The 19,688-nt window shown below is 41.7% G+C and overlaps 1 protein-coding gene and 1 long non-coding RNA gene across 6 annotated transcripts in view; one reads left to right on the forward strand and one right to left on the reverse strand.

Moving 5' to 3' along the window:
• Positions 1-19,688, reverse strand: part of JAM2 (junctional adhesion molecule 2) — a 112,730-nt gene that overhangs the window by 78,468 nt on the left and 14,574 nt on the right. The gene's annotated exons all lie outside the window — the stretch shown is intronic.
• Positions 1-19,688, forward strand: part of LOC143815119 (uncharacterized) — a 48,264-nt gene that overhangs the window by 16,227 nt on the left and 12,349 nt on the right. For 2 of the 4 annotated variants that reach the window (XR_013223679.1, XR_013223678.1), the window contains exon 2: positions 17,969-18,074. This is a non-coding gene — a long non-coding RNA (uncharacterized LOC143815119). Of the gene's footprint in view, positions 1-17,968; positions 18,192-19,688 lie in introns of those variants that run through there. The other 2 variants (XR_013223680.1, XR_013223681.1) reach the window with 1 other exon arrangement.

The raw sequence follows: 19,688 nt of genomic DNA on the forward strand, positions 1-19,688 counted from the left end.
TTAAAGGTTTTATGGACAGATGAGATGAGAGCGACTGTGGCGGAGCAGATGGATGGGCTTGTGGCTGGATCAGTAATGAGCCCAGGCCACTTCCACTCCTCTCAAACATCAGATGAGCAATGTGGAGGTGGGAACCGCTATGAACTTGTATTACTAAAGTTGAGCTAGTTGGACCTTTTCGGGTGAAAGATGGACTCAAAAATCAACTCCCAAACCTACTGCCAGTTTTTAGAAGACAATTTCTTCAAGCAGTGATATGGGAAAAAGTCTGCATCTTTCAAGAAAACCATGATATTTTTGCAGGACAATGTTCCATCGCAGCATCGAAGTCTCCAGCTTTTTCCTCACCTGACCTAAACCTATTGAGAACTTATGGGCCCTTCTTACATGGGAGATTTATGGTGAAGGAGAACAGACGCCTCTCTGATCAGTTTCTGGAATTCTGTGGCTGGTGCCCTCCAAAAAGTTGACCATTAACAGATTAAGAAACTGACAGTCTCCATGGATGGAGCTTAAGACTGGCATTGAACAGAAGGGCGGCTAAATCACTGTATTGGTCACTGATATTTTTTTAAAATTGTCAAACTTTTCAATCCATTTTGAGCCGTATATTTTCTCTGTTAAAGGGAGAATAATAACCAAACGATTAATATGGGGAAATTTACATTTTTCTTTCAGTTGCATAATAATTCTGCACACAGATACTCTCCTAAGAAAAGGCAAAACCTCACTTTTGTTCCTTAAATATTCAGGTCTATTAACCTCTTGGAATGACCGACAGCCCTGGAGTTGGTCAACGATAAAATACAAATTCCCTAATAATTCTGCACACAATATATTATGGATATGAAACACTGTTGTTGATGTGGACAAAGCCTTAGTTATCAGTAGAGGAAATGTACTAGGCCATCAATACTCACAGCCGAAACAGGCTGGTCCACTAAAGTGTCAGAAATGTACCGGTAGACAAAAAATGGTCACCAATCATCCAGAGGAACACAACCCCATCTGCAAGTCCTCAAGTCAGAAGACACATTGGCCCTAAGAATGGTTCAGGCACCTCTTGTACTCGCATCAAATTACTTGTGGCACTTATCACGTTCTTCGGCCTTGATCCCTCTTGGCCGTCAGATGGATACTGGTCCAGATAAAGTTTAAGATCTCAATTTCCTAAGTGATTATTTCTGAATACAATTTCCTACTTGGCAGAAATTTCACGATGGCCCTCAAAGTGACCTAGGCGTATTTAGCACCATGTCGTTCCTTAATGCCCCCACCCTCTTTGAAGTACAAGAAAAGCCACCAAGACTTATTTCGATACACGATCACAACTCTTAATATATGTGAGATACATCTGAGGGTCAAGAAAGGAGGCGGATGATGAGCAGCACATTCAGAGTTAATCAGCTGTCGTGCCGATGTACAAGACATAAGTGTGACCTTACATGGACACATAAGAGTCCAACCTCAACCGTAGGCACGGAAAATGTAGCACAGCTGTCTTATGGGTCCTCAGGACACATCACGAGGAGGCACTACAAGCAAAATATTCATTAAGGAAGATGACGCTTTGTACAGATTCCATTAAGTCTAATGATCTACTGGAAGCCAGGACAATGAGCATATTTGGCCAAGAGGGGGTAACCATCCACTTCCAGTTTCATTAATTAAAACCTAGAATCCAAGTTAGATTCTGGATTTGCTGAGTAAGAGGAGCCGCATAACAACCCGTCGTTCATTGAATTATTGCCACTTTGCGTAATTACTGCAGAATTTTTCTTGAGTTACTGTCTCTCTAGCAAAAGCCTGGAGACTGGGCAGTAAGAGAATATCTTCAGATCAGGAATGGACCCAAATGACCACACAGATAGTGACAGGATAGCACAAAATCAGCTCTATATAAAGCATGGATCCTTGAAATTCATGGAGAGATTATCTGCTTAAAATGTTACCGTATTTCACTTTGTAAATACTTTTCATTACTAAACTCATACCAAGCCCGAATTACAACTCCGGAGCTGCATTCACAATGCTGCAAACTACATATCTTTCTAAATTACCTCCCGGCTCAATGTCTTAATAGAGATTATTCTGATGATTTACACTTGGCACTGTACAAAATCTGATATGGGAACTAATCAATTTGGCTGTATTCACATGGAAATATTTGAGATGGATTTTCATCTGAAAAATCCTCAACAAAAAAAAATCATCATTTTTTGGATCTTATTTATTTTTTTCAGTTTCTGTGTATGGGACTTTCCTCTGTTTCAATTGATCCAGTAGTCAAATTAGATATTTTAAGCAGAAATATCTCTATAACTGACATGTTGGAATATATTTGGACTGAGGGTTTTTTTGTTTGTTTTTTTTAGGTCTTGATTATACATTTTAAAAAAGTGTGAACAGTGCATTGCTTCATTTTCCACATGAAAAGAAAAACATCACCATGTACACTATAGACGTGTTATCCCATTGAAATGAATGGGAATTTTATTCAAAGAGCAGGTTTCTCATGTGGATTTTGTAGCAGAATCCGCTCTGAAATCGACATACTAAAATCTGTGTGAACATAGCTCTAGGGTGTGGTCAGTTTTTCCACTGAGTTTTAAAAGTACACTCACAGTTTTGATTGGAGAGCTCTAAAATTTCAAACACATACCCTAAGGCCGGCGTCACACTAGCGAGTTTTACGGACGCAAGAGCGCAGAAAATACGTCCGTAAAACTCGCCAAACAAATGGCACAATTATTCTCAATGGGGCTGCTCCTATCAGCCGTATATTACGGTTCAGTATTATACGGCTTTCTACGGCCGTACAAAATCGCAGCATGCTGCGTTTGTCAGCGTATTGCGCAAAAAAACGGCAATGAAAGTCTATGGGGGCGAGAAAAATACGGATTCCACATGGACCAGCAGTGTGACTTGCGAGAAATACGCAGCGGTGTTAGTGAAAAGTCGGTAATTCAATTGCCGGCTTTTCATTTCTCCTGCACAAACTCGACATGATATGAGACATAGTTTACATACAGTAAACCATCTCATATCCCATTTTTTTTTGCATATTCCACACTACTAATGTTAGTAGTGTGTATGTGCAAAATTTGGCCGCTGTAGCTGCTAAAATAAAGGGTTAAATGGCGGAAAAAATTGGCGTGGGCTCCCGCGCAATTTTGTCCGCCAGAGTGGTAAAGCCAGTGACTGAGGGCAGATATTAATAGCCAGGAGAGGGTCCATGGTTATTGGCCCCCCCGGCTACAAACATCTGCCCCCAGCCACCCCAGAAAAGGAACATCTGGAAGATGCGCCTATTCTGGCACTTGGCCACTCTCTTCCCACTCCCGTGTAGCGGTGGGATATGGGGTAATGAAGGGTTAATGTCACCTTGCTATTGTAAGGTGACATTAAGCCGGATTAATAATGGAGAGGTGTCAATTATGTCACCTATCCATTATTAATCCAATTGTCTGAAAGGGTTAAAAAACACACACACACACATTATTAAAAAGTATTTTAATGAAATAAACACACAGGTTGTTTTAATATTTTATTGCTCTCTCAATCCACCTGAAGACCCTCGCTTGGCAAAATAATAAACCCACAATATACATACCCTCAGATGAACTGTCACGTCCCACGAGGTAATCCATCTGAAGGGGTTAACTCAATTTACAGGCAGGAGCTGCGCTAAAGCACTCGCTCGTGTCTGTAATCCCCGGGGAATGAAGGAAAGCTGAGTGATCTGTACTCACTACTCACATTGAGTTGTGGTGAGGCGCCCTCTGGTGGAAGTCCTCATGAACTGGAGCCTTGGAAAAGTTCCCACGCTCGAATTCATATGAGTTCATCCACCAGAGGGCGCCTCACCGCAACTCAATGTGAGTAGTGAGTACAGATCACTCAGCTTTCCTTCATTCCCCGGGGGTTACAGGCACGAGCGAGTGCTTTAGCGCAGCTCCTGCCTGTAAAATGAGTTAACCCCTTCAGATGGATTACCTCGTGGGACGTGACAGTTCATCTGAGGGTATGTATATTGTGGGTTTATTATTTTGCCAAGCGAGGGTGTTCAGCTGGATTGAGAGAGCAATAAAATATTAAAACAACCTGTGTGTTTATTTCATTAAAATACTTTTTAATAATGTGTGTGTGTGTTTTTTAACCCTTTCAGACAATTGGATTAATAATGGATAGGTGACATAATTGACACCTCTCCATTATTAATCCGGCTTAATGTCACCTTACAATAGCAAGGTGACATTAACCCTTCATTACCCCATATCCCACCGCTACAGGGAGTGGGAAGAGAGTGGCCAAGTGCCAGAATAGGTGCATCTTCCAGATGTGCCTTTTCTGGGGTGGCTGGGGGCAGATGTTTTTAGCCACGGGGGGCCAATAACCATGGACCCTCTCCTCGCTATTAATATCTGCCCTCAGTCACTGGCTTTACCACTCTGGCGGAGAAAATTGCGCGGGAGCCCACGCCAATTTTTTCCGCGATTTAACCCTTTATTTTAGCAGCTACAGCGCCCAAATTTTGCACATACACACTACTAACATTAGTAGTGTGGAATATGCAAAAAAAAAAAGGAGTATGAGATGGTTTACTGTATGTAAACCATGTCTCATATCAGGTCAGGTTTGTGAAGGAGAAAGAAAAAGCCGGCAATTGAATTATCGGCTTTTCAACATTATCGCGCTGAAGTAAATATAAATACAGTATATATATATATATATATATATATATATATATATATATATATATATATATATATATATATATATATACAGTGGTGTTCAAAAGTCCTGCATAGGCATAGGATTAATTGATTTTTCAAGTTTTAAACGTTTTCTGTCGAATATCTTCGATGCTAATATGAGATATTATATATGGTTTTGTTCAGAATACAATTTTGCATTCTCTCCCTGTAATATTTTTAGCTTTTGAAGCAGTTTTGCCTGAAATTATTGCAACAATATAGGAACTGAAAGCACAACTAAATATTGTACAGCTTCAGATCCAAAATTAGCCAATCACAGATGAGGTTCTTGTGACCAATCATAACCTGGATATGGCAGCCGATCACATTGCATTACATTGTATCACATCTGCTGCTTTGTTTGTTTGTTTTATCTGTTGGTCTATCTAGTGAATCATACTGTAGAGTTTTATGATGGGAGCCTTCAGATTTTTGTCAGCGGAGGATCGTGTGCGAGTTGTGGTGCTACATGAAGAGGGTGAACTGGCCCCCAGATCGCAAGGAAGGTCGGCTGTAATCATAGTACAATTGTAAGAATTTTGCAGAAACATAAGCAGCTTGGAATTACCCAGGACAGGCCCAGATCTGGTCGGCCCAGAAAGTCAACTAAAAGGGAGGATGGGGCTGTATGGCAGCCAATGGTGTTGGAAGGCTTCATATTGTGGAGGGTATAGTTAATGCAAAAAAATACATAGACATCCTTAATAAGAAAATGCTGCCTTCTGCTCAACACCTGTTTTCAGGGGATTATATCTTCCAGGATGATAATGCTCCTTGTCACAGAGCTAAGACAGTAACGGAATGGTAAAAAAAGAACAAGGTGGCTACTATTGACTGGCCAGCTCAGTCCCCGGACCTCAATCCAATTGAAAATTTGTGGCACAAGGTATCATTAGAGATATCTAGAAAACAGTCAAGGACCAAGAGTGAGTTGATTGAGGCTCTGATACAGGCCTGGAACCACATCATCACTCGTGAACATCTGCAGAAGCTTGTTCACTCAATGCCACAGAGATGCAAGCTGGAGCTCAAGAGCAAAGGCTGGCCAATAAAGTATTAGAAGCTAAAGATGCACTCAAAAGGCCCTTGTCAGGACTCTGAATTAAATAAAAAATAATAAATCTTAAAAAGTAAAATTTAAGTCTGTGTTACCTTGCATTGGAAGTTAATGAACTTGGAAACCTGTTCACCATTCTACACACTGTACTGGTGTAGGTATGGTTATGCTGAAATTTTTTTTAATCAAAAATGCGCATACCATAACAATTTATACACTTGGGACATTCAAAAATGAGTATGGCATACAATGAGGGATTACAAAAACATATATGTTCCACCAGTTTCACTGTAGAGATGCAGAAGTATGAAACATATAGTTGTCTTCACGCCTATGCAGGACTTTTGAACACCATTGTATATATATATATATATATATATATATATATATATATATATATATATATATATATATATATACTGTATATATGTTTTCCCGAACATTTGAGCACATAAATCCATTAGATGTCGGTTTTGCAAGCCGATTACATACGGATGATGCCATGCGCAAAATACGCTGACACACCCTGCCTACGGATCACTATTTTGGGAACATTTCTCCGCATTACGGCCGTATTACGGACGTATAATACGTTCCGTATTGTCTTACGCTGAGTGTGACTCCAGCCTAAGTGTGAATACACCCGCCGTCCCAGCGGTATCGGCACTGGCTGTCCCTGTGATCGCGTGACGCAATAATGCTGGCCAATCAGCAGCGCTCACTTCCTCCGGATGAATGTGATTTGTATGAAGGAGCGGAGAGTGAATGAACATTCTATTCTACAATCTGCCTGTTTGGCGACATTTGACTTTTCTTGGGTGTGGATTACGTGTGCTTTGTGTGCAGTACATTTTTAATACAGTTAATTTTGTTCATCAAAATCATTTGTTGCGGGGTTTGTTTGTTTGTTTTGCAGCTTTTTTTCTCCTCAATTACTCATTACTTTCTATGAGTGAAAAAAACTGCCAAAATGCAGTTCTCCAATTCAATCAGGAAAAAAGAAATCATGCAAATCTCATAGCTTTTGCTAGTAGTGTAAGAAGCAGCTTTAATCTGCATAAATAAAGCAGAATTAGGGTAAGTTCACACAGGGCATTTTTGCTGCTTTTTTTTCTGCAGCAAAACCTGATCTTCTTGGCAGGAAAGAAGCCGCGTCAAAAACGCAAGTTCAGGTGCGTTTTTTTTGTTGTGCATTTGGTGCGTTTTTTTGTGCGTTCTTTTTTTCTCTTTGTCCATGCTAATGTCCTTGGATTTTCAGCAGCAAAAACGCAGCAAATAATGATACCTACGTTTTTGCTGCGTTTTTTTCGACACCCATTCAAATCAATGGGTGAAAAAAAGCAGCAAAAACGCTGAAAGAAGTGACATGCCCGATGTCCAAAAAACGCAGCAAAGCACAAAATACTGAATCACACAAAAAAACAATGAGTGTGCATGAGATTTCTGAAATCCCTTAGGCTTTGCTGGCATTGTAAAAAGCAGCTGAAAATTAGCATTAAAAAAATGCAGCAAAAAAAAAAAAAAAACGCAGCAAAAACGCCCTGTGTGACCTTACCCTAAAAAAGCAGCTAAAACGCTGCATAGGTACACAGCCTTAAGATGTGGTAACACTTTTTTTTTTTAAAGTTTTCGTGTCTTAGGCTACTTTCACACTTCCGTCTTTTTTCCCTCCGTCGCAATCCGTCGTTATGGGCAAAAAAACGGATCCTGCAAATGTGCTTGCAGGATGCGTTTTTTGCCCATAGACCTGTATTAGCGACAGATGGGCACACAATGCATCCGTCGTGCAACGGATCCGTTGTGTTTTAGCAGACGCGAAGCACAAAAAAAGTTCAATGTAACTCCGCCCCTCCTCCCCGCTCATCACAATGGGCAGCGGATGCGTTGTAAAACTGCATCCCCTGCCCACGTTGTGCTAAATTTAGCACAACGTCCGTCGGGCCGACGGTTTGCGACGGCCCCGTACCGACGGAAGTGTGAAAGTAGCCTAAGACTTTGTTTCTTGCTTCAACTAATTCAGTACCCCAACTGCGGATCTTCATTTCGAGCAGAAATTACCTGTAGTTATTTTTATTTCCACACTGAAGAAAACCTTAGAGTAAAAACCTGTGCACTAAGGATGTACTTTCCCATGAACATCAATAAAAAGGGGGGAAACACCTAACAGAATGGGAAGGGTGCAGAAACTTGTGCCTGAGCAGACAGTTTCTTGGCGACACGAGTCATATGAACCTATCCTAAGCGTTGGTCCTTTCACTACCACCATCCGCTCTCCAAATGATATCAATGCAGCCGACCGCTGGAAGGAAAAGCTATTTTTATTTATTTTTTAGAGGAATGAAAACAAATCCCTCCAAAAAAATAATTGGTCAAAAATATTTAAAGAAAAATAAAGTTTCTTTTTAACTGTTAACGGAGTATCATACTTTGAAATCGGCCTCCCCACTCTGTACCGTGCACTTAGGGATTGGGTTACGTTACAAGGGTCAGACTATGGCAAGGCTGCTGAGCGCTGACACGTTTATGAGGGTGTTGGCCATGCCTCTTCCCAACCTTGAACACATCCATAAACCTCTCTATGGATTTTGAGTGACGCAATGCTACAAAAGTGGTTTATGTAAGTGCCTCTAATAAAACAGCACTCCCAATTATCAGTCCATGTCCTAAATGACCACGGCTGACAGCTCGCCCCGACGCATACTCCCTCGCCACCGTATATCATGTACAACCATGTGACCGACCACACCGCATTTCTTAAATGTTTCCCCATCCCCAGGAATCTTTTTTGGAGAATCCTACCGGTTATATATACACTTCATATATATAGACGTGTCTGTGGGCACTGGTAGCAGGAGTCCTATATATAAATGTCAGTGTATCAGCATGAGAACGGCACGGCATTTCATGTGCGGACATGCTTGGCGAGGACGAGATGCCGCTGTACACAAGTGATATTCTACAATGATATCCAATATGTACTAAACCGAGGAGCGAGAAGCGCGCTTACTGACGACAGGATTCCTTATTGCGGTTGGAAAATAATAAAAAATATGATTATAAAGAAATGTGCGGCCTTTATTAGAAAGATAGATCTCATCATTCATTGAGCTAAATACGGAAGTGATGGGCACCACTAATACAGTAAAATGGGGCGCAGCAGAAATACATTAAAGAGGATTTGTTATAAATATGGAATTCGTTTATCTGGTGTGAATGTCGCTGTTCTCCTGAATCCGGCGATGTTTTTCTTTTGTTCCTGCTCCTTACCGTTCCTGAGATATGATCCCCTCTTTCCTCTAGGTAAACCTAGTCATTTTTTTACTAAGTAGGAATGGTCCTTAGGACAGAGTTGAGGACCACACCCACTTGGCTACTTGATTAATATACGGATGGAAGTGAGCGCAGTATCTCGGGAGCAGAGAGGTGCAGGAACAAAGGAAAAAATGGCGCAGTCAGGAGATCAGCGGCATTTACACCAGGTTAAAAAAAAATGACATATTTAAGTGACAGGTCCTCTAAGACCACCCACAAGGAACAGAATAGCCCACCCACAAGGAATAGTCCTACAGCCTCAACCCTATAAATAGGAAGCAGAGAACCCAAACGGTCCTACAAAGACACAGCAAAGAATCGTATAAAGCAATAAACATACAGTACGGTGCAAAAATTAATGCACTAACTAGCAGTTAAAAAAAAAAGTGTGAAAACCAAAAGGAAGAACACATTTATAAAGAGAGGGACGACACTACAGGGCCTTAGTGCAAGAACCTCCCATGAAGAGCGGCCTCCTGGAGCAGCTTCATCAGGACGAGCGAGGCCGTGCTTGTCCGTGTTTTTGTTTATCTAATGTCTTTATACAGCAGAGGTCTCGAACACGGGGCCCCTGAGGATGCATTATGTGGCCACGAAGCTCCAGAGACCAGGCTCATTATTACAGGGTGGAGGTCATTACTACTTGATGGGGGACATGCCAAAAATGTAGGTTTCCAATTATAACAACACCAAATAAACTGAATAAGAGCGATCAAAAAGTCATATAGAAAAAAATATAAAGTCATCGTGTTCTGTCAAATTAATTTTTTTAAAGGCCAAGTTAAAGACCCGCTGTTCTACAGTATCAGTCTTATTTACCTAATGTCTATCTACAGTAGATATCTATCTATCGATATCTGTCCTTCTCTTGCATCTATCTGCTTAACTAATGTTTATCTGGAAAAAAAAAGTCTGGTGAGTAAACTAAAGAGCAAAAATGGACGCAGCACTCAAGGGGCAATAGTGAACAATACATGGAGTTTTAGTTACCCATCTAGGAGCAAATTTCAGCTCCCCAACTAGAGACTTTTTCAGCTTCAGCAGTGAATCTAAAATGTCCCCTTATAGGGTATTCCCATCTCCAAGATCCTATCCCAATATGTAGTAGCTGTAATAACAATATTAGCAAATTCCTCCAATTAAAAATGTAGTATAGTTCTTCTGATTAGCTATGTCGCTTACCCCATGTGCAGAGCATTGCAGTAGCTGAGAGAAAAATAAAAAAAGCACTCATTGAATAACATTGGTCCGAGTGCAATCCGATTTTTCAATCGGATTGATTTCGTCCGTTTTTCTTACAGATTAGTATGAGCACTGAGGCTAAGTTCACACTAGGTGTTATTGCAGCTTTTTTCATGCAAATTTTCAGCTGTGTTTTACAGTGCCTACCAAGTCTATGAGGTTTCAGAAGTCTCATGCACACAGCTTGTTTTTTTTTTTTTCAATCAGTATTTTGTGTATGCATGGTTTTTTGGATATAGAGCGTCTTTCAGCATTTTTCATCCGTTTTGGCACCAGCCAGGTTGAAAACTGTATACTCCCCAGATATGGATTACTGCGTGGGACACAACGATGGACATTTATGGGTATATCGTTGGTTTGTTATTTTACTTTTATGACAGGAGATCGAGGGCATCGGGGGAATAGGTGAGGACTTATGGTTTAAATAAGAATATTAAAAGGAGTCTGTGTCTTTATTTCAATTAAAGGATTTTTTTACTGGGTGTCTGCGTTTTCTTAACAATTTGACTATGGCGTGACGCCTCTCCATTACTATCCTCAGGAGTTGATGTCACAAAGGGGACATCAGCCCTCACAACTATTACCCCACTTGCCACCGCTATAGGGCAAGTGGGAAGAGCAAAGCTAAGTGCCAGAATTGGCGCATCTTGGAGATGCGCCTTTTCTGGGGCAGCTGAGAGCTGATGTTATTAGCTGGGGGAGGGCAGTATCCATGGCCCCTTCCTACGCTATTAATATCAGCCTGCAGCTGTCTGCATAGCCTTTGCTGGTTATTAATTATATGGGGACCCCACATCATTTTTTTGGGGGGGTTCCCCATTTTAATAGCCAGTAAAGGCTAAGTTTACGGTTGTGAGCTGATATTAATAGCCTGGGAAGCTCCATGGGTATTACCCCCTTCCCAGGCTATAAACATCTGCCCCCAGTCGCTGGCTTTCCCTCTGGTCTTGCAAATTGTGCGGGAGCCCACGCCATTTTTTCCAGAAGGAAAAAAAAAAAAAACAACATTAATTAAATACCTGTAATTTGCACACACACTGTACTAATTGTATTTGTCACAGATATCTATACATCTACCTATTCTACATGTATTTACTGTATGTAATCCATCTCTTCTATCCTGTCGGCTCCTGAAGTGATTTTACAGAACTCGACAGATGTATTACCGGCTTTTCTTCTATCTCTCTTTGCAATATACATCTATACACTGTGTGCAGAATTATTAGGCAAGTTGTATTTTAGAGGATTATTTTAATTATTGATCAATAACTATGTTCTCAATCAACCTAAAAGACTCAAATATCAAAGCTTAATATTTTTGGAAGTTGGAGCGGGTTTTTTTTTAGATTTGGCTATCTTAGGAGGATATCTGTTTGGGCAGGTAACTATTACTGTGCAGAATTATTAGGCAACTTAATAAAAACCAAATATATTCCCATCTCACTTGTTTATTTTCACCAGGTAAACCAATATAACTGCACAAAATTTAGAAATAAACATTTCTGACATGCAAAAACAAAACCCCCAAAAATTAGTGACCAATATAGCCACCTTTCTTTATGATGACACTCAGCAGCCTTCCATCCATAGATTCTGTCAGTTGCTTGATCTGTTTACGATGAACATTGTGTGCAGCAGCCTGTTATGAACTGGTGGCCTAGGAGCAGCATGGACGAGCTCTGGAGAAGGTGGCCTCTATACTGACAACAGACCCTGAACTTAACACCGCAACTAGAAGTGCCGTGGGATGTTCCTGTCACTCCCTAGACACCTCGTCACAGCCTGAGGACTAATTACCCCTAAAGAAAGAAACGGGAAAACTATCTTGCCTCAGATAAAATCCCCAAAGGATAGACAGCCCCCCACAAATATTGACTGTGAGAGGAGAGGGAAATTACATACGCAGACTGAAAACAGAATTTAGCAAAGGAGGCCACGCTAGCTAAAAAGATAAGACAGGACAGAGTACTGTGCGGTCAGTATTAAAATACTACAAAAATCCACCACAGAGAATACAAAAATCTCCACACCTAACTAAAGGCATGGAGGGTAACTCTGCATCTCCAGAGCTTCCAGCTTGGCTGAATAAATCCTTACACAGACAAAGCTGGACAAGAAAAAAAACATAGAAATGCACTGAGCTATAAGGTCCACAGCAAGTGGACTGCAAAAACAAAGCCAGGACTTATCTTTGATGACTTGGACAGTCTAGCAGGAGAAACCAAGCAGAGATGTGAATCCTCCAAGAAACAATGGGCAACTGGCACTGACTAAAGAATCAAGCCAGAATAAATAGCCTAGTCAGAATTGGTGGTAAGTGAAAGCACCTGATGACTGCTGAGATCCAAAGGAGCAGCAGTACCACTTACAACCACCGGAGGGAGCCCAAGAGCACAATTCACAACAGCAGCCACCACGGCCTCCCAGACACTGTTCCGAGAGGTGGACGGTTTTCCCTCCCTGTAGGTCTCACATTTTATGAGGGACAACACGTTCTTTATGGGGTTCACATCAGGTGAACAAGGGGGTCATGTGATTATTTTTTCTTCTTTGAGACCTTTACTTGCCAGCTACGCTGTGGAGTAGTTGAAGGCATGTGATGGAGCATGAAAATCATGTTTTTCTTGAACGATACCGACTTCTTCCTGTACCACTGCTTGAAGAAGTTGTCTTCCAGAAACTGGCAGTAGGTCTGGGAGTTGAGCTTCACTCCATCCTCAACCCGAAAAGGTCCCACAAGTTCATCTTTGATGATACCAGCCCATACCAGTCTCCCACCTCCACCTTGCTGGCATCTGAGTCGGAGTGGTGCTCTCTGCCCTTTACTGATCCAGTTTCTGGCCCATCCATCTGGCCCATCAAGAGTCACTCTCATTTCATCAGTCCATAGAACCTTTGAAAAGTCTGTCGTAAGATATTTCTTGGCCCAGTCTTGATGTTTTATCTTATGTTTCTTGTTCAAAGGTGGTCATTTTTCAGCCTTCCTTACCTTGGCCATGTCCCTGAGTATCGCACACCTTGTGCTTTTTGTTACTCCAGTAACGTTGCAGCTCTAAAATATGGCAAAACTGGTGGCAAATGGCATCTTGGCAGCTTCACGCTTGATTTTCCTCAATTCATGGGCAGTTATTTTGTACCTTTTTTGCCCAACACACTTCTTGCGACCCTGTTGGCTATTTGCCATGAAATGCTTGATTGTTCGGTGATCACGCTTCAAAAGTTCGGCAATTTCAAGACTGCTGCATCCCTCTGCAAGACATCTCACAATTGTGGACTTTTCAGAGCCCGTCATCTCTCTTCTGACCCATTTTGCCAAAAGAAAGGAAGTTGCCTAATAATTAAGCACACCTTATATAGGGTTTTGATGTCATTAGACAACACCCCTCCTCATTACAGAGATGCACATCACCTGATTTACATAATTGGTAGTTGGCTCTCAAGCCTGAACAGCTTGGAGTAGGACAACATGTATAAAAAGTATCATGGGATCAAAATACAACTGACCTAATAATTCTGCACACAGTGTAATATAACGCTGGGAGCGTCACTCTGTCCCACCACTTTATAGACTGCGCAAGCGCCTGCGCAGACGCTCCCAGCGTTACATTAGCTACTGTCCGTTAAAGAAAAATAGCGCCGGAAAGCGCAGACTGCCCTGGCACCGATTTCGGCGCCACGATAACTCTCCGATTCCGCCGCATGAATGTCCCCCTGCTCCCGGAATCGGCGCATGCGCAGTCCGAGCTTTCCGGTGCCATTTTCTTGAAGAGACACTGCAGTGTGTCTTCAAGAAAATGGCGCCGTAAAGCGTGGACTGCGCAGGTGCCGATTTTTGCTTCACGATCCCGCCCTCTCATGACGTTGCGGCAATCGGCGCCTGCGCAGTTCGCGCTTACCGGTGACGCAGCCCAGGAGATCGCGGTATGCGTAAGCACTGAACGCCTACCGGGATCTCTGACGGAGAACCAGAGACGTGCCAAGAGGGTGAGTATATGCTATATTCACCTTTCCCCGTTCCACCGCTGCGCACTGCTCTGTCTTCCGCATCCTCTGTGACGTTCAGGCCAGAGGGCGCGAAGACGTGAATAGTGCGCGCTGCCCTCTGCCTGAACAGTCACAGCCACAGGACCCAGAAGACGGAGCGGTGGAACGGGGAAAGGTGAATATAGCAAGTGCCGGGGGCCTGAGCCAGCGGCGACTCTGGCACCTGAACCCCATAGCACGCCGGTGTTCCCGCCTGCTCAGGCCCCCAGCACTCGGCGCCCTGCTACGAGAGGTGAATGTCATTTTTTTTTTTTTTTTTTAGTCGTAGCAGCATACGGGGCATATTTTACTATGGAGCATCTTATGGGGCCATCAACCTTTATAGAGCAGCGTACAGGGCATATGGATGGGAGCAGTACATGACAGAATGGGGGCGCAGGAATGGGAGCAGCACATGACAGAATGGGGGCGCAGGATGGGAGCAGCACATGACAGGATGGGGGCGCAGGATGGGAGCAGCACATGACAGGATGGGGGCGCAGGATGGGAGCAGCACATGACAGGATGGAAGCAGCACATGACAGGATGAGGGCTCAGAGAGTGGCACATGACAACATGGCGCACAAAACAGGCGCAAGATGGTAACAGCACATGACAAGATTAGGGCGCAGGATGGGTTCAATAGCTAATATATATATATATATGTATGTGTGTGTGTTTTGATTGTGTGCATTGTACTCGCATGACACCTGTCCGTTTTTTTTGGTCCAGTTATCGGAACTTTTTTGTTGCAAATGGGTACGTACCGTAAAAGTGATTAACAATAAGAAAGAAACAAAATGACATGAAAGAAAAATAAGGGCTTTGTGTAGTTAAGGTGATCAACTTAATAAGGAACTACAAAAAAAACTTTTTCTGGATTGTTTGTGACATTTGTTGATCGTGCGTTGCCCTTCCAAGTTATATGGAAGATTGTGCCATTCTTAGGTGGAAACACAAAATGGAAAGTTCTTGCTATCGATCACCGCCTAGTTCTGCCTGGCCCTTTACAAGGTAATATACAGGTCCTTCTCAAAAAATTAGCATATAGTGTTAAATTTCATCATTTACCATAATGTAATGATTACAATTAAACTTTCATATATTATAGATTCATTATCCACCAACTGAAATTTGTCAGGTCTTTTATTGTTTTAATACTGATGATTTTGGCCTACAACTCCTGATAACCCAAAAAACCTGTCTCAATAAATTAGCATATCAAGAAAAGGTTCTCTAAACGACCTATTACCCTAATCTTCTGAATCAACTAATTAACTCTAAACACATGCAAAAGATACCTGAGGCTTTTAAAAACTCCCTGCCTGGTTCATTACTCAAAACCCCCATCATGGGTAAGACTAGCGACCTGACAGATGTCAAGAAGGCCATCATTGACACCCTCAAGCAAGAGGGTAAGACCCAGAAAGAAATTTCTCAACAAATAGGCTGTTCCCAGAGTGCTGTATCAAGGCACCTCAATGGTAAGTCTGTTGGAAGGAAACAATGTGGCAGAAAACGCTGTACAACGAGAAGAGGTGACCGGACCCTGAGGAAGATTGTGGAGAAGGACCGATTCCAGACCTTGGGGAACCTGAGGAAGCAGTGGACTGAGTCTGGTGTGGAAACATCCAGAGCCACCGTGCACAGGCGTGTGCAGGAAATGGGCTACAGGTGCCGCATTCCCCAGGTAAAGCCACTTTTGAACCATAAACAGCGGCAGAAGCGCCTGACCTGGGCTACAGAGAAGCAGCACTGGACTGTTGCTAAGTGGTCCCAAGTACTTTTTTCTGATGAAAGCAAATTTTGCATGTCATTCGGAAATCAAGGTGCCAGAGTCTGGAGGAAGACTGGGGAGAAGGAAATGCCAAAATGCCTGAAGTCCAGTGTCAAGTACCCAGTCAGTGATGGTGTGGGGTGCCATGTCAGCTGCTGGTGTTGGTCCACTGTGTTTCATCAAGGGCAGGGTCAATGCAGCTAGCTATCAGGAGATTTTGGAGCACTTCATGCTTCCTGGCACCTGCTCACAGTGACAAAACCACTGGTAAATGGTTTACTGACCATGGTATTACTGTGCTCAATTGGCCTGCCAACTCTCCTGACCTGAACCCCATAGAGAATCTGTGGGATATTGTGAAGAGAAAGTTGAGAGACGCAAGACCCAACACTCTGGATGAGCTTAAGGCCGCTATTGAAGCATCCTGGGCCTCCATAACATCTCAGCAGTGTCACAGGCTGATTGCCTCCATGCCACGCCGCATTGAAGCAGTCATTTCTGCCAAAGGATTCCCGACCAAGTATTGAGTACATAACTGAACATTATTATTTGATGGTTTTTTTGTTTGTTATTAAAAAACACTTTTATTTGATTGGACGGTTGAAATATGCTAATTTATTGAGACAGGTTTTTTGGGTTATCAGGAGTTGTAGGCCAAAATCATCAGTATTAAAACAATAAAAGACCTGACAAATTTCAGTTGGTGGATAATGAATCTATAATATATGAAAGTTTAATTGTAATCATTACATTATGGTAAATAATGAAATTTAACACTATATGCTAATTTTTTGAGAAGGACCTGTAAATATAATACTGTAACTTGCACTTCTTGTGGTTCACAGTGTAGGCAAAAGGACAGGACATTCCCAGCAGGAAACCAGTGAGAAAACACTAAACTTCATGGACGTGTTCTATAGCGTCCAAGGAAACACATTCCCACTGAGTGTCCTCCTTTACAAGCCTCAAAAAGACACAATACAATGGAGGCAGCCTAATCATTCATTCATCCCCTTGTTAAGAGGCACAACCAGGGGGATTAACACACTAAACATAAGCGACAAGTCACACAATGACTTCCCCGAGACTCTTCCACCCTTTCCTGGAACAACAGAGAAACGTGAATACAAAAACTTTTCATGCAACATCAGCTAAAAGTAATATGAAAATAAAATGCTTCTCTTCTATATTTTAGTAAATAGTCACTTCATTATATGGTATATAGAGCACATCAAAGTGCACATTAATATTTTACCTTTATTTTTGCATTGCATTTTATTTTTGGGGAAAAAAAAAATGTGGGGATATTATTTTCTAAATCTAAAAATACAATAAAATAAATAGGAAAAAAAAAACAGTGCAGGGACCTTATATTGTATCCCAATGGCATATTTTCATACAATAAAAAATAAGAATTATGTTTTTATATATTACAATAAAAAAAAGTTAGCAAAAAAAATGTTTTTTTTAGAACTATTTTCCTAAAAAAGTGTTTGTTTTTTTTACTAGGAATAATATGGTAACAAAAAATAACATTTATTCATGTAAATATTTACCGTATGTTTATTTTTTCATTTAGAAAATAGCAAAAAAACATTTTTTTTCTTAAAGTGTCAGAATTTTTTTTAGAATAACTGTAAGGTAAAATATGTAAGAAAATAAATGACATTTTTTTTAACATATTAGTTATTTTTTCAAACAAATAATTTAACTAATGTGTTTAAAACATAGGCATAATGTGTGAAAAAAGCCACAAATTATAACTTACATTTACCATAATTGTTATTTTGTTTTCTGTAGGAATGTGGGCTTGGGAAGAAGAAATGCTCTAATTAAAAGCAAAATATGCAAGACCACGGCAGGACAAAATGAGGCTGAGGGCAGTGTTCTTCAATGGGATGATGTGGTAATGAAATCGAGGAGAATCCCTGCCCCCACGATCACTACCTTACCTCACATATCCCCCATGAGCAGCTGGTTTTAGAAGCTGCATTTTTATAACCTGACGTAAGGTTTAGTGGTAAATGAAACATTTTAGAAATGTCAGGAATACACTTTTATATAAATTGTCATCTAGCTATATAAAGTTTAAAGAAAACTATACTTCATGCCCAGTGACTCCTTTTCCCAACCATAGATGTAGCATCCTAAGGCAGTGTGAAGATTGATGTCACCGGACAATACAAAGGTGACATCAACCCCACAATTATCAACCCCACTTTCCACAGCTACAGGGCAAGTGGGAAGAGCCAGGCAAAGAACCAGAATTGACGCATCTAATAGATATTCCTTTTCTGGGTAGCTGTGGGCTGCTATCTTTCGGCTGGTGGGGGTCAATATCCAAGGCCCCTTACCAGCCTGAGAAAACCAGCCCCCAGCTGTCTGCTTTAGCAAGGCTGGTTGTCAATAATGCACCCCTCTATTCTTGATAACCAGCCTCGCTGACAGCTGAAGGTTGCCTGGCTGGTTATCAAAAATACAGAGGAACCCACATAATTTTATGTATTTATAGTGCAGGCAGCGGGTGTCGAATAATCCCATCAGTTGCCGCCTGCACTCACTGTTATTAGCAGCAGCAGGTGTAGGCCGATGGGAGCAATAGTCCCATCAGCCGCCGCCTGCTGTCACTGTTAGTTGAATATAACTCATCATTCTCCCCTGCTCGCGCTGACCGGCAGAGCAGTGAATGATGAGAGCGGTCTTCAGCACCCGACGCCGGTGAACAGCGCTTACTGTACCGCTGCTTCTCAGGCGCCGACCGATGCTTGTGGTACTGATGCGGCACACGGTTGCCACTAGTATTACGCACATGGACATTGACATCTCCAGTATTGTATTTTTCTGGTACCGGAAAAAAATGGATTTGTGAAACTGGCCTTAGTCGGGGAGGTCTTTTCAAAGAGTTTTGAAAGTGAAATGTTCATTTTCTCTTAGTAGAGACGTCAGTGGCAGAGCTGCCCTGGAAACGATGGCAAAACCGCTACCTGATCCCGATTGATCCTACTGACAGATGGCCAAAGAGAAGTCCCATGCACTTTTTTTTTTTTTTTAAATCACCAGACGTTTTTCAAAAGGGAAGAAACATGTATAAAAATCCCAACTGCATATACCCACATAGGCCTCATTCAAACAGGTTTCAAAATTCCAAAAAAATTCAAACATGGAATTATTTTTAAAGAAGCCCTCCTCCTCCCATCTAAGTTATTATCTACTTAGTATATTGCAGTCATCATATTATATAGCACTGTGAACTTACAATTGCTCATTTTGCCTTTCTACCCAGCTAATTCTTCTGTTCTCCATTAGGTCTATGACATCATGTGGATTAAACACCGACTACCGTAGTTAAATCCTTCTAAGCTCGGTGTAGAAACAGGAGGTCAATTTTCTCTGCACAAGTCATTAGTCATCACTGTAAAAGTCACTGGTTGGGTGGGTGGGGGTGAAGGGTAGGAATTGAAGAGGAGAATGATAAATGCAGGGACAACAGACTTCCTTTTTCTACACTGAGCAGAGAAAA

The sequence above is a fragment of the Ranitomeya variabilis genome, chromosome 3 (genome assembly GCF_051348905.1).
Source record: "Ranitomeya variabilis isolate aRanVar5 chromosome 3, aRanVar5.hap1, whole genome shotgun sequence".
Classification (NCBI taxonomy): domain Eukaryota; kingdom Metazoa; phylum Chordata; class Amphibia; order Anura; family Dendrobatidae; genus Ranitomeya; species Ranitomeya variabilis.